Genomic DNA, 11,062 nt, shown 5'->3' with positions numbered 1-11,062 from the left:
TTATGTTAATATAAATGATAAGATAATATTTGTTTCCTGACGTTATGGTCACCAAACTGTTGCATTAAGTTTTGTTCAGCATTCGGGGCTGTGTGCACAAAAGGCTATGACTATGTAAAAACTATTCCCAAGTCAGCCGTGCAGTAAATCATAGTTTACCGGTTGCGCAATGTATAATCGTAAAATCCTAGGTTGAAAATAACTTTGGTTCAGTGTTTGCAGACATTGTCTTACTCTCTGATTGCTTCTCGCGTTGCTCCTGAGACATCTAAGGATCCTTGGGTTTGCTCTTCTGATTGTCACTGATTTAAGGCAGGATCGCCCATAGCCCAAGCTGGCCTTGGTCTCCATCCAGCTGCCTCCACCTCCCAGGCGCTACAAAGCCTGGCTCTCTTGGTCTTCATTCAGGGGTTCTTAAAGTATAGACCAAGGTCTTTAAAAAACAGGGGAAAGGGGGTTGGGGATTTAGCTCAGAGGTAGAGCGCTTGCCTAGGAAGCGCAAGGCCCTGGGTTCGATCCCCAGCTCCGGAAAAAAGAACTAAAAAAAAAAAAAAAAAAAACAGGGGAGAAAGCATATTTTTCTCTTCAAACTCAAATTCTGAGCTTCCTTTATGGGGATGGGCAGCAGAGCACAGGAGTGTGGTAACAGCCTGGGCTTACCTGCTATGGAAATCATAGACAGACATATAGAAATCACAGACCTATGGAAATCACAGACATATAGAAATCACAGCTCATATTAGGCCCTGATCATTGCAAGCATCTTAAAATACTATTCCCCCTTATTACTTCTTCAAAATGATGCTAACTATTAGATCTTCTGCTAAATGTTTTTATTTAATGTGGACAAGAAAGCATATGTATCACACCACACATTCATTTTTAATATTTTAATAACTCTATTTGGATATTGGTTCATCTGTGATACCACATATTTATGACAAGTATTTCAAAATGTTATTCCGAGAAGAGGTCTACGGGTTTCCAAAAGCTGCCAAATGAAGCCATGGATCAGAGAAAGGTCGAGAACTTCTGGTCCAGAGTTTGAGGGCCGCGAGCCTGGTTAATAACTCACTGTTTTCTGCTGAGCAACCATACGCTGAGGAGGAGGTAACCTATTCCAGGGTCTGGAGAAATAGATGGGAAAGGCAAGGGAACGGTCAGCTGCAAATGAAGAGGAAGCAGGGCTTGTTTGCTTAGGGAGCTCTGGCTCCTTCCCAAGATAGGCCTTAATAGATGCAGTCTCCTGCTCTATTAACAGGCCTGGGAGGTTTCTTTGGATGTTCTTGGGAAATCATGAGCTAATGTGACGGTATGCACCGACTCCAGAGTCATGAGGCACTCTTAAACTGATCATTCACAATGCTCGCCCTGTTAACACCAGATATAATATGCCCAGCATGGTGGGGCTGCATAGCCAGACCCTGTTTCCTTTGTTTGTTTAAAATCAGATTATGATATATGAATTGCAAAACAAGTGGCAGGAGTGCATAATTGTCTCTGGGGTAATTTCCTGAATCCAGCCTAGTAAGAAATCAGCCACAAAGAACACTCGATGGCTGAAGGAGACAGCTGGAGTGGTGGAGGGTTCTCCTCAAGTGGACACAAAGTCAGATGTGGCCACAGGCTCTGTCCTTTCCAGGACTCTCGGGGTATCTCTCTTCACAGAGCGTGTCCTGTCCAGCCTTTTAAGGCTGAATGGGCACCGAGTCTTTCCACTGGCTCCGTCTGTCCATGTAGTTCTGCGATCTTGTATCTGCTCTGTGGAGGTGAAATAAAGAGTGGCTATGGAGCTTCCAACCATTAAAAAACGACAGAAGTCCTCTTCAGAAAGTCCAGTGCCTGCAGACTCACTTCTGGAAGTCCGTATGGTAAAATGATCTGACCACAGAGGCCTTGTTCAAAGCACCATTTATGAGAACTGGAAACAACCTGAGGATGTATCTGGGGACGACTGACATAGGTGTGTGGCACAGGCTTGCAATCCCAGCATGTGGGGAGTTGAGGCTGGAGGGTTATGAGTTAGAAACCAGTCTTGGCTGTGTGGTGAGATTCACTGGAGGGAGAGGACAGGGACAAGTGGTTAAAGGGGTTTAGTTTATTCATGCTTACCAAATGCTTCAAGTTGTCTGAAAAATATACCCCAGCCCAGACAGAATTCGTACTACGGAATAAAAAATCACCATCATCATCATCACCATCACCATCATCATCATCACCACCACCAAGTTGCAGGAGAGCATGCCTACTAGGATCATATGTTTTCAACGAAAGTGTGTGTGTGTGTGTGTGTGTGTGTGTGTGTGTGTGTGTGTGTGTGTGTTGTATGGGGATTCAAGGATGCTTAGAAACGTCTCCCCAAGATCGATGAAATGATGCCCACATTTCACAGTGTGTATATCGGAAGCCGTAGTGGAAAAGAGACGGGGGAGGGCAAAACTTTCAAAGAGAATTTATCAGTCTTCGCGGTAATATCTTCATGCAGTTTCGAAGTATGAAGTTAGTCTCATGATTTAAAACGCAGTTGTTAAGAGTGAACGTAGCAGCTCCCGTCACGTGCGATGGTAATCACCTGGTAATTGGTTTGTAAATTTCAATTTGTCAAGAAAACTCTTCTAAATCAAAACAATTCTGTATCCATTAAGATTAGGTTTAACTGTGACTAACAGAGGCTGTAATAAGCACAATCACTTATGGTGGGCGAATGAGGCTGCACTTCCGGAGGAGGTGCTTTCCTGTTGATTGACAGCCTGCTTACCTACTGGCTTACTCTTCCGCCTCCCCCTCCCTGCCCCCTGATGGGGCGCTGGGTACAGCGCAAACACTCAATAAAGATTTTTTTTTCCCTTTTAAATGGTAGTCAAATTACTTCTGAGTATGTAGACTATGAAATGGTTTGAAAAGATAGAGAGAGATACATATATAAACTCGTTGTTTAGAGTTAATCCGTTCCCTCCAGGTTTTACTTGTACATAGCCTTTAACACGCCACGGCAACATGTTTCGGCTGGCAAATGGAATCTGGATATGTTTCCGATGGATATGTAAATTGTTACAGCCGCTCTGGAAAGCCATATGTCAGTGTGTCCCAAGGTTATCAAAGCTTCCACGCTGCCAGGCAAGCCTCGCTTAAATATTATCGGAGGCGTGGGCGCATAAAAATGTTCACATCGAATTTCATTTTCGAAAGCTTAAATTAGAAACAATTCACTATTAGTCAAAAGTGAAATGGATGGACAAGTAATATGTGTTCATTTAGTGAAATATCAGACGACGAATTGTTTGGGTGGCGGTAGCTCACGTGGAAGGCCCTGGTTTCAGTCTCCAATGCTACAAAAATAAATTATATAATGGTTAAAAGAAAAAGCCAACAGCAGCAGGTGCAGCAGTATGAAAAGCTTCCTCACAAAATTTATTTATTTATTTATTTATTTATTTATTTATTTATTTATTTATTTAACTATTTACTTGTTTGTAAAAGAGGCTACCTACAAAAAAAAGCAACTCACAAGGGTACAAATAATTTCGTTTATAGGAATTGAAGAGGCCAAACTAGTCTGAGGGAAAGAAGTGAGGAGAGGGCTTACTCTCACTGTATAGGCAGGTGTGAAATGGGCATGGCGCTGATTGTGGCTTTGGGAATTTGCCTGGGTGGTGTGTATGTTGCTATACATGCACACACACATCACGTGCATTTAGGATCTGTGTGCATCTCCATGTGTGTGCTGTATCACATTTTCCAGCTATTCACAATTTTTGTTTCCTGATTGCTGTGCATGCGCCATCTGTGTTTGTGATTGCCAGAGAGCATGTGGAGGTCAGAGGACGACTTTCTGCGATAGGTTCTCTCCGTCCACTTTTGTGTGGGTTCTAGAGATGGAATTCAGATAGTCAGGCTTGTGTGGCAAGCACGATTACTCACTGAGCCATGTCACCACCCCGTATCACACGCTCTTCAGAGCTAGGGGAAAGCATATAGTGTCCATTGGGAGAGCTCCGTGCATTTCATCATAGCCTGATCACCTAGGGCAGATGACGATGAACATTTACTGAATAAACAATGAAAGATGTCCGGCTTTGCACCCTGTGCTAATTATATTTATGCCCATCTTTCTTTTGGGAAGTTCTTTGTGACACTGAAGTTCAGATAAGAGTCTTGGTCAATAAAGCAAGGAGTCTTCTTTCTGCTTCCAAAGTCTGGCTCTAAAAACCAGTATCTCAATGTTCCCCACTATATCGAGAGACAGATGAGAAATGGAGGTGTGGCCAGGGACATGAGGCAAGACTCTGGCACCCAAATGGACAGCTGAGGAGACAGCAAGATGTCGAGGCTGGGAGCTGCCTGCACGACTGGGATGTGCTGTGAGTTCCTTGCCCCTGCGGTCACTACATGGCCACAGCTATTGTGTACCTGCAGCTAGGAAAACTTTTCCAAGTGCAGGGGTTGAGTAGCTCAGGAGAGAAATACGGTAGTTACTGCAGGAGAAGTTAGCCCGCCATACTTCAGCTGGTGGGATGGCAATGTAGGTGATGGGCAAGCCATGGGTTCACGAGGACAGGGGAAAAGTGTAGTCACCTATTTATCCCTCTTATAGCAAGAGCTGCTGGGGTTCGTGGGCGTCAACAAATCCATCAGGAGAAGGATGAGATGGACTCCATCAAGCCCTGGCTGCCTTGGCTTCCCTGCCAGGATGGGCTGTAACTTGGAGCTGTAACAATAAACCCTTTCGCCAGGAAGTTGCTTTGATGGTGAGGGACTTTTGTCACGACTGAGGGAAATAAGCTGGCACTGTCCTTCTCCACACCTGTCCTACCACATGGTCATCACAGCCTACCTGGACTGTCGCAATACCTTCCAGTTAGTATCTCTCCTTCTTTCGCTTTCTCACCCCAAATCCGTTCAGTGCTGTGTGATCGGGGTGGCTCCTCAAATCCAGCTTTGGTCCCAGGAGCCCTAGGACTGCCTGAGGATTCCAGCTTCATCCATTCTCTGGCTTCTGACACTCACCAGGTTCCATAAATGACGGTGCTTTGAGAACAACCTTATTGAGTTATCATTCACATGTCATACTGAGCATGCATTTAAAGTATATACCTTGATGACGTTTAGAGTTCAGAGAGTGCTTTGACCATCATCGTAACCTGTTTTAGAACGTTTTATCACTCCCCCATCCTGTGCCCATTAGCGATTCCCCTCACTTGCCAAGACAACCATTTATCTACTTTCTGACTTCATACACTTATCGGCCTTATTTTTAGATCCCAACACAACAAACTCTTTCTTGCATTACATCCTAGAAAGGAGCTGTTCCCTGAACTCCAAGGCTCTGAAGCCCCATACTCCCTTCTCCGGTGTCTGGCTTAACTGATTCCTCATCGTCCCAGCTTAGATTGACCTGTATTTGGGGCTTGTCCTGATCCCACTTCTGTTTTCTTCCTAGTCTAGGCTGGGTATCACGTATGCAGTGTTTGGAGTTATAAGTGTTGCTGATATCGGCACAGTTGAGCATGGCTGTGATGGTTAGTTTTTTTGTCAATGTAAAACAAGCTTGAGTCGTCTAGGAAGAAGCTTCAATATTATCACTATTGGATTGACTGTAAGCAAGTCTGTAGAGAATTTTTTATTGTTAATGATTAGTGTGAGAGGGCCCAACCACTGGAGATGGTGCTTCCTCTGCGTCCTAGGTGGTGTAATAAAGCAGGCTGAGGGAGATATGGAGAGTGAACCAGTAAGCAGCATCCATCTACAGTCTCTGCTTCAGTTCGTGTCCGGAGTTCTTGCCCTGGCTTCCTTCAGTGAGGTGTGTGTGTGTGTGTGTGTGTGTGTGTGTGTGTCTGAGTGTATGTGTGTATATGTGTGTATCTGAGTGTGTGTCTGTGTGTGTGAGTGTGTGTGTCTGAGTGTGTGTGAGTGAGTGTATGTGTGTGACTGAGTGTGTGTGTCTGTTTGTGTGAGTATGTGTCTGTGTGTGTCTGTGTGTGTCTGAGTGTGTGTGTCTGAGTGTGTATCTGTGTGTGAGTGAGTGTGTGTGTCTGAGTGTGTGTGAGTGAGTGTGTGTGAGTGTGTGTGTGTCTGAGTGTGTGTCTGTGTGTCTGAGTGTGTGTGTCTGAGTGTGTGTGTGAATGTGTGTGTGTCTGAGTGTGTGTCTGTGAGTGACTCTGTGTGTGTGAGTGTGTCTGTGTGTGTGAGTGAGTGTGTGTCTGTGTGTGTCTATGTGTGTGAGTGAGTGTGTGTGTGAGTGAGTGTGTGTCTCTGAGTGTGTGTGTGAGTGTGTGTGTCTGTGAGTGACTCTGTGTGTGTGAGTGTGTCTGTGTGTGTGAGTGTGTGTGTCTGTGTGTGTCTATGTGTGTGAGTGTGTGTGAGTGTGTGTGTGAGTGAGTGTGTGTCTCTGAGTGTGTGTGTGAGTGTATGTGTCTGTGAGTGACTGTGTGTGTGTGAGTGAGTGTGTGTGAGTGAGTGTGTGTGTCTCTAAGTATATGTGTGTGAGTGAGTGTGTGTGTCTGTGAGTGATTCTGTGTGTGTGAGTGACTCTATGTGTGTGTGTGTGTGTGTGTGTGTGTGTTGATGATATGGAACTGTAAAGCAGATAAACCCTTTCCTCTCTGAGTTGTTTTTGGTGCTAGGGTTTTGTCACGGCAACAGGAAGCCAATGGGGGACAACCCTAATCCAAAATTTTCAAATATTAAATGTTCGGGAATTCTGAAACTTTTGAGAAGCATGCCTGGGCTCAGAAGTTGTGCTTGAGTCCATTTTCAGAGCACAGAACTTTGGGTCCAGGTGTGGAACCTATGATGCTAGGACTGGTAACCATTGGTTAACCTATGATGCTAGGACTGGTAACCATTGGTTAACCTATGATGCTAGGACTGGTAACCATTGGTTAACCTATGATGCTATGACTGGTAACCACTGGTTTGCCAGCCTCTCACTCTCCTGATTTTAAGTGAACGTATGGAGTGGCTGCTCCTGTCTTGTTCTCTGTCATATCTCTAGGATGGCAAGGCTGGGACTGTGACAGTGCACTGTACACATTTAAAGAGCGAGTGAGTGAACGGTCTTCACTGCTGTGACAGAGCATCGACCACTGTCGCAGTTACACTTAGGAGAGATTAAACTTAGAAACTTTAGAAGACCGCCCTCCCTGTTCCTGCAGGAACTGTTAGTGAACTGACATGGACTAGGTAAAGACCGCCGTGTTTGCTTTGAGCAGTGGATTGTGCAACACCTTGTCACCAAACAGCAGTGTGAAACAAAATTACGAATTAGGTTTCTCTTCAAATAATTTTAGTAAGAAATGGGAGCTGGGTTTGCCCTTGTTTTGTTTTGTAGTTCCAAATAAAGGCCACTGGCCCAAAGAAGTCTGAGCCTTGTCACACTTGCAATGTTTCTATAGTTACATTCTTACACATAAGGATGCGGCCTCTTCTACAAGAACACAGCAGCAGGATGCTTCTGTGCACAGACTGTAGCGTTTGGAGCCTTTCATTTTCCTTCTCTTCTTAAAATAGAATTATTAATCACTGATTCTTCCCCTAAACTTGACCAGTAAGATGGTCACTGTCACAACCCTGGCCACTGTGCCTCCCTGCTGATTTAGAAAATCTAATGAGTGTTTTCTTGATTTAAAAACCCAGGGCTGAGCATGTAGCCTAATCACAGAATGTTTGCCTGGCAAGCCCAGGATCCATAATGGACCAAGCCCCAGTATCACATGCATGCAAAATTTAAAGTAAAACCCAGGAAAGGTTTAAACCAGAAAGATTGGCAAATACTATAAATTAGAGGTTCTGTTTGTTTCAGGCTTAGGTTGCCCTGTATTTGGGTCTTTCCTGATCGTTCTAAGGTTATATTCCCTCTGTTTCCCTTTGCCATGATTCCTTGTTTGTTTTCTTCCTAGTGTACACTGGGTCTCACTTATGCAGTGTTTGGGGTTAGAAGTGTTGCTGATATTTGCATACTTGTAGCATCCCTGTGCTGTTGCCTACGCTCCTGACTCATTGTGCTAATATTGTCCTCTGTCTGCTACACCCCCCGTTTCTAAGAGAACCACGGACCTGTCCTAATTCAGAGACAGAACATTCTCAGGCCATGTATTTTTAAAGCAAACACTTTGTTCCCGCCTCCTCTCCAGCTCTTTCACAGCTCGCACTGAGAGGTGCTTTCAGCCCTCAGCTCTGCTCCGAACAATGCTCTTACACAGTCTCCACCACAGACTAAAATCAAATTAGAACATCTTAGGGATTACAGTTAACTTCCTTCTGTCAGGTTTGAGAGAATGAAAAGCACAGTGTTTTCAGGTCCAGAAAACAGCTGAGCAGAAACTGAAAGATCCCCTGTGCCAGCATCTGCCAGCCCAGAATGGCACGGTGCTTAACACGGACATCTCCCTCAGAGTCATATACGTGTGGGTGCACACACACCTAAGCATTTAACTTCCAATGCATCTGCGTTCTGGACACAAACTACCCCCCAAAGACCATGTGAAATGGTCTCTCTCCTGACCCAGTGATTGAACAATATAGATGCCCAGATCCGTTAGAAGAAAACAATGACAGCGTTGGTGTCAGACATCATGTTTTAATCCTGGCTACATCTGCCCATCACCCAGGGAACTGAGCGAACGTCAGATGTTTAGGTCCCACACTAGCAGATTTGCTCAGAAGAAACCGGGCTGGGCGAGCTAGGGCATGCCTATTTTTAGCAGCTCTTCAGAAAGGGAGCACCCCTGCATTTTCAAGGAAGAACCCGAGCTTTTCTGGAGCTGCGAGCGTTAGATAAGACTCAGATGTCTAAGACTCACAAATTACAGAGCTAACAGAATTGTACCCCACATCTCAGGCCTGCCTGGCTCCTGTTTATTAAGACCCCCCAAACATCAGTCATGGAAAGGATAAAAGTTTTCCTCAGTCAGAAATCATCCCATCTCATTCCAGAACTGATCCATGATCCTATATCAATGTTCTCCCTATTTTCCTCTGCATTTCTGTTATTCCTAAAACTAAAAGGGGAGCCAAGTGTGGTGGTTCAAGATTGAGGCAGGAGGATTGCAGATTCTAGGCTAGCCTGGGCTTCATGGTTCCAGGTTAGCTTGGGCCACAGTTAAATTGTCTCATAAAGACGGAAAAGTTAGAGGGAAAAGAAGGAAGGAAAATCGTATAAATCGTATAAGGTGGGAGCTATTGTGACTGACTAATCTTTACTATGTCAGCCTGCTCAAGGGCGTACGCCCAGTGATCTGTGTGTAAATATTTGATGTGTTAGATGCCTTGGCTGCAGGCTGGGAGTCATTTGATCATGTAGCTAAGGTGTGTATTGTTGAATCCTTTATCTTGGGTAGAGATCCTGGCCCCACTGTACAGCCTGAGGTCTCGAATGAGTTATTTATTTTGTGCTTCAGTTTCCTAATCCAGAAGAAAGTTTCTACAACAGAGAGTTGCCTTGCATATTAAAAAGTCAATACATATTGAGCTCTTAAACCCAGTACCTGGCCGTGAGCCCCTCAACAGACACCCGTAACTGTTTCCTTGGCTTAGCATTGCTCCACCTCTTTACTCACAGCCTGCTAGAAGAGGAAGAGCCATTTAGAGCTTGAAAGTGGCTACCGTTAGGTGTATTGAGCTCCATCTTGGCTTTTAGATCTAAAGCAGGCTACAAAGACATTGCACTGCATTCTGGGTAAAACAAAACAAAACAAAACAAACAAACAAACAAACAACAACAACAACACCTGCAATGTGTATTCTGGTCTGTCCCTATTGTTTCTCCTTTGGAGACATGTACTGACTCTGGAGAGCTGCGCCCCCCCTTGAGCCTGCTTGCTGTTCTCTCACCTCTCCAACTGGGCAAAGGGTAACTTCCTCATGGTTGCTGCTGAGGGGGACTGTATCCTTTCTTGGGGTTCCCAGTTCAAGTTCAGTCTTCTTCCTTCCCCAAACTTGGCTTTAAGGCTGCAGAACGCAGTGAGTGAACCAAAGGTGGATGTGGAGCTCAAAATGGGGGCAGATGGAGGCTTCTAGAACCCTGTTAGGTGGAAGCCTGAAGTCACAATGCAAAGTGTTTCAGTACATGTGCATCTCTGTCCCTCAGAAGCTACTCTGTCTGCCCACACAAGGCAGAAGGCGTGTTTGTTGCACGTGTGTGCGTCAATGTTTCTTATTTAGTTTTCCCACTCCCTGGCTTGGGATTTTGATTGATGCCAACCCCCTGTCTCCTGATGAGTTGGATTCCCCCAAATCAATCAAGAGCAGCATCCTCCCATAGCTCGAAACAATCAGGTTTGGTTATCTTGATGATAATGCTTGAACTGATAAGGAGGAGTTATACCTTCACACACCATTAAGACTTTACCATAGTTATTCCAACAACAACATCAACATCTTTAACATTACTTTTATTTGTTTCACAAAACAACCCACCAAAACAGTTTGGTACATAACATTTCAGAACCATGAAAGCGGGATAGAAGACTGTAAGGTTTTGGCTTGCTCCGTGTCCTCTCCTTTCCTTAAAGTAAGATTACCAAGGTGAAGTAGCCAAGGTCACAGGGCTAGTTAGAGGCAGGCTAGGCCTCTGACTGAGGACAAACTGTCCATTAATGGAGCAGTTACAGAGCAACTTCTAAACATAGAGTAGTATGCAGGCAATCCACGGGAACCTGAAAGGGGCCCGCCCTCCTGTTCTCGCTTGTGGTGAGAAACCAGGGCTCTGAGTGCAACTCAGAGATAGGAAGGTAAGGAAGACCGACAGCTCTCTCTCTATCATTCATCACCCAGGGTAAGGGTCCTCCAGTGCAATGCGCCTTTCTGACTTCTGGATCAAACTAGACAGCTGGCTTACTCTTCTTTTCCTTTGACTGGGGTAAGCACAGTTGAAGAATGTAATCTGCAGTCACTGATGCCTGTTGGTAGCCAGAATCAGCAAGCACTGGGGTGTGGGCTTGAACTGAAGTCTGAAGTGACTTGTTAGGTTTTTAAAATTACAAAAGTAATGTGTTTGAATGGATTTAAAACCCATCAGCGGGCTGGAGAGATTCAGCGGTTAAGAGCACCCTACTGCTCTTTC

General features: G+C 44.9%; 2 long non-coding RNA genes across 3 annotated transcripts in view; one reads left to right on the top strand and one right to left on the bottom strand.

Moving 5' to 3' along the window:
* Positions 1-875: 875 nt before the first annotated feature.
* On the bottom strand, positions 876-10,009 carry LOC134482091 (uncharacterized). 2 transcript variants are annotated; one of them, XR_015638721.1, is made up of 2 exons: positions 9,832-10,009; positions 876-2,056 (listed from the first exon to the last, which is right to left on the bottom strand). It is a non-coding gene; the product is annotated as an uncharacterized LOC134482091 (long non-coding RNA). The 2 variants fall into 2 exon arrangements; XR_015638722.1 differs by having other exon boundaries at positions 876-1,127.
* Positions 4,292-11,062, top strand: part of LOC148000909 (uncharacterized) — a 94,205-nt gene continuing 87,434 nt past the window's right edge. The window contains exon 1 of the long non-coding RNA XR_015638733.1: positions 4,292-4,361. This is a non-coding gene — a long non-coding RNA (uncharacterized LOC148000909). The remainder of the gene's footprint in view (positions 4,362-11,062) is intronic.

Source organism: Rattus norvegicus, chromosome 15 (assembly GCF_021556685.1).
Source record: "Rattus norvegicus strain SHRSP/BbbUtx chromosome 15, alternate assembly SHRSP_T2T, whole genome shotgun sequence".
Lineage (NCBI taxonomy): Eukaryota > Metazoa > Chordata > Mammalia > Rodentia > Muridae > Rattus > Rattus norvegicus.
This window is presented reverse-complemented; position numbering and strand designations above follow the sequence as displayed.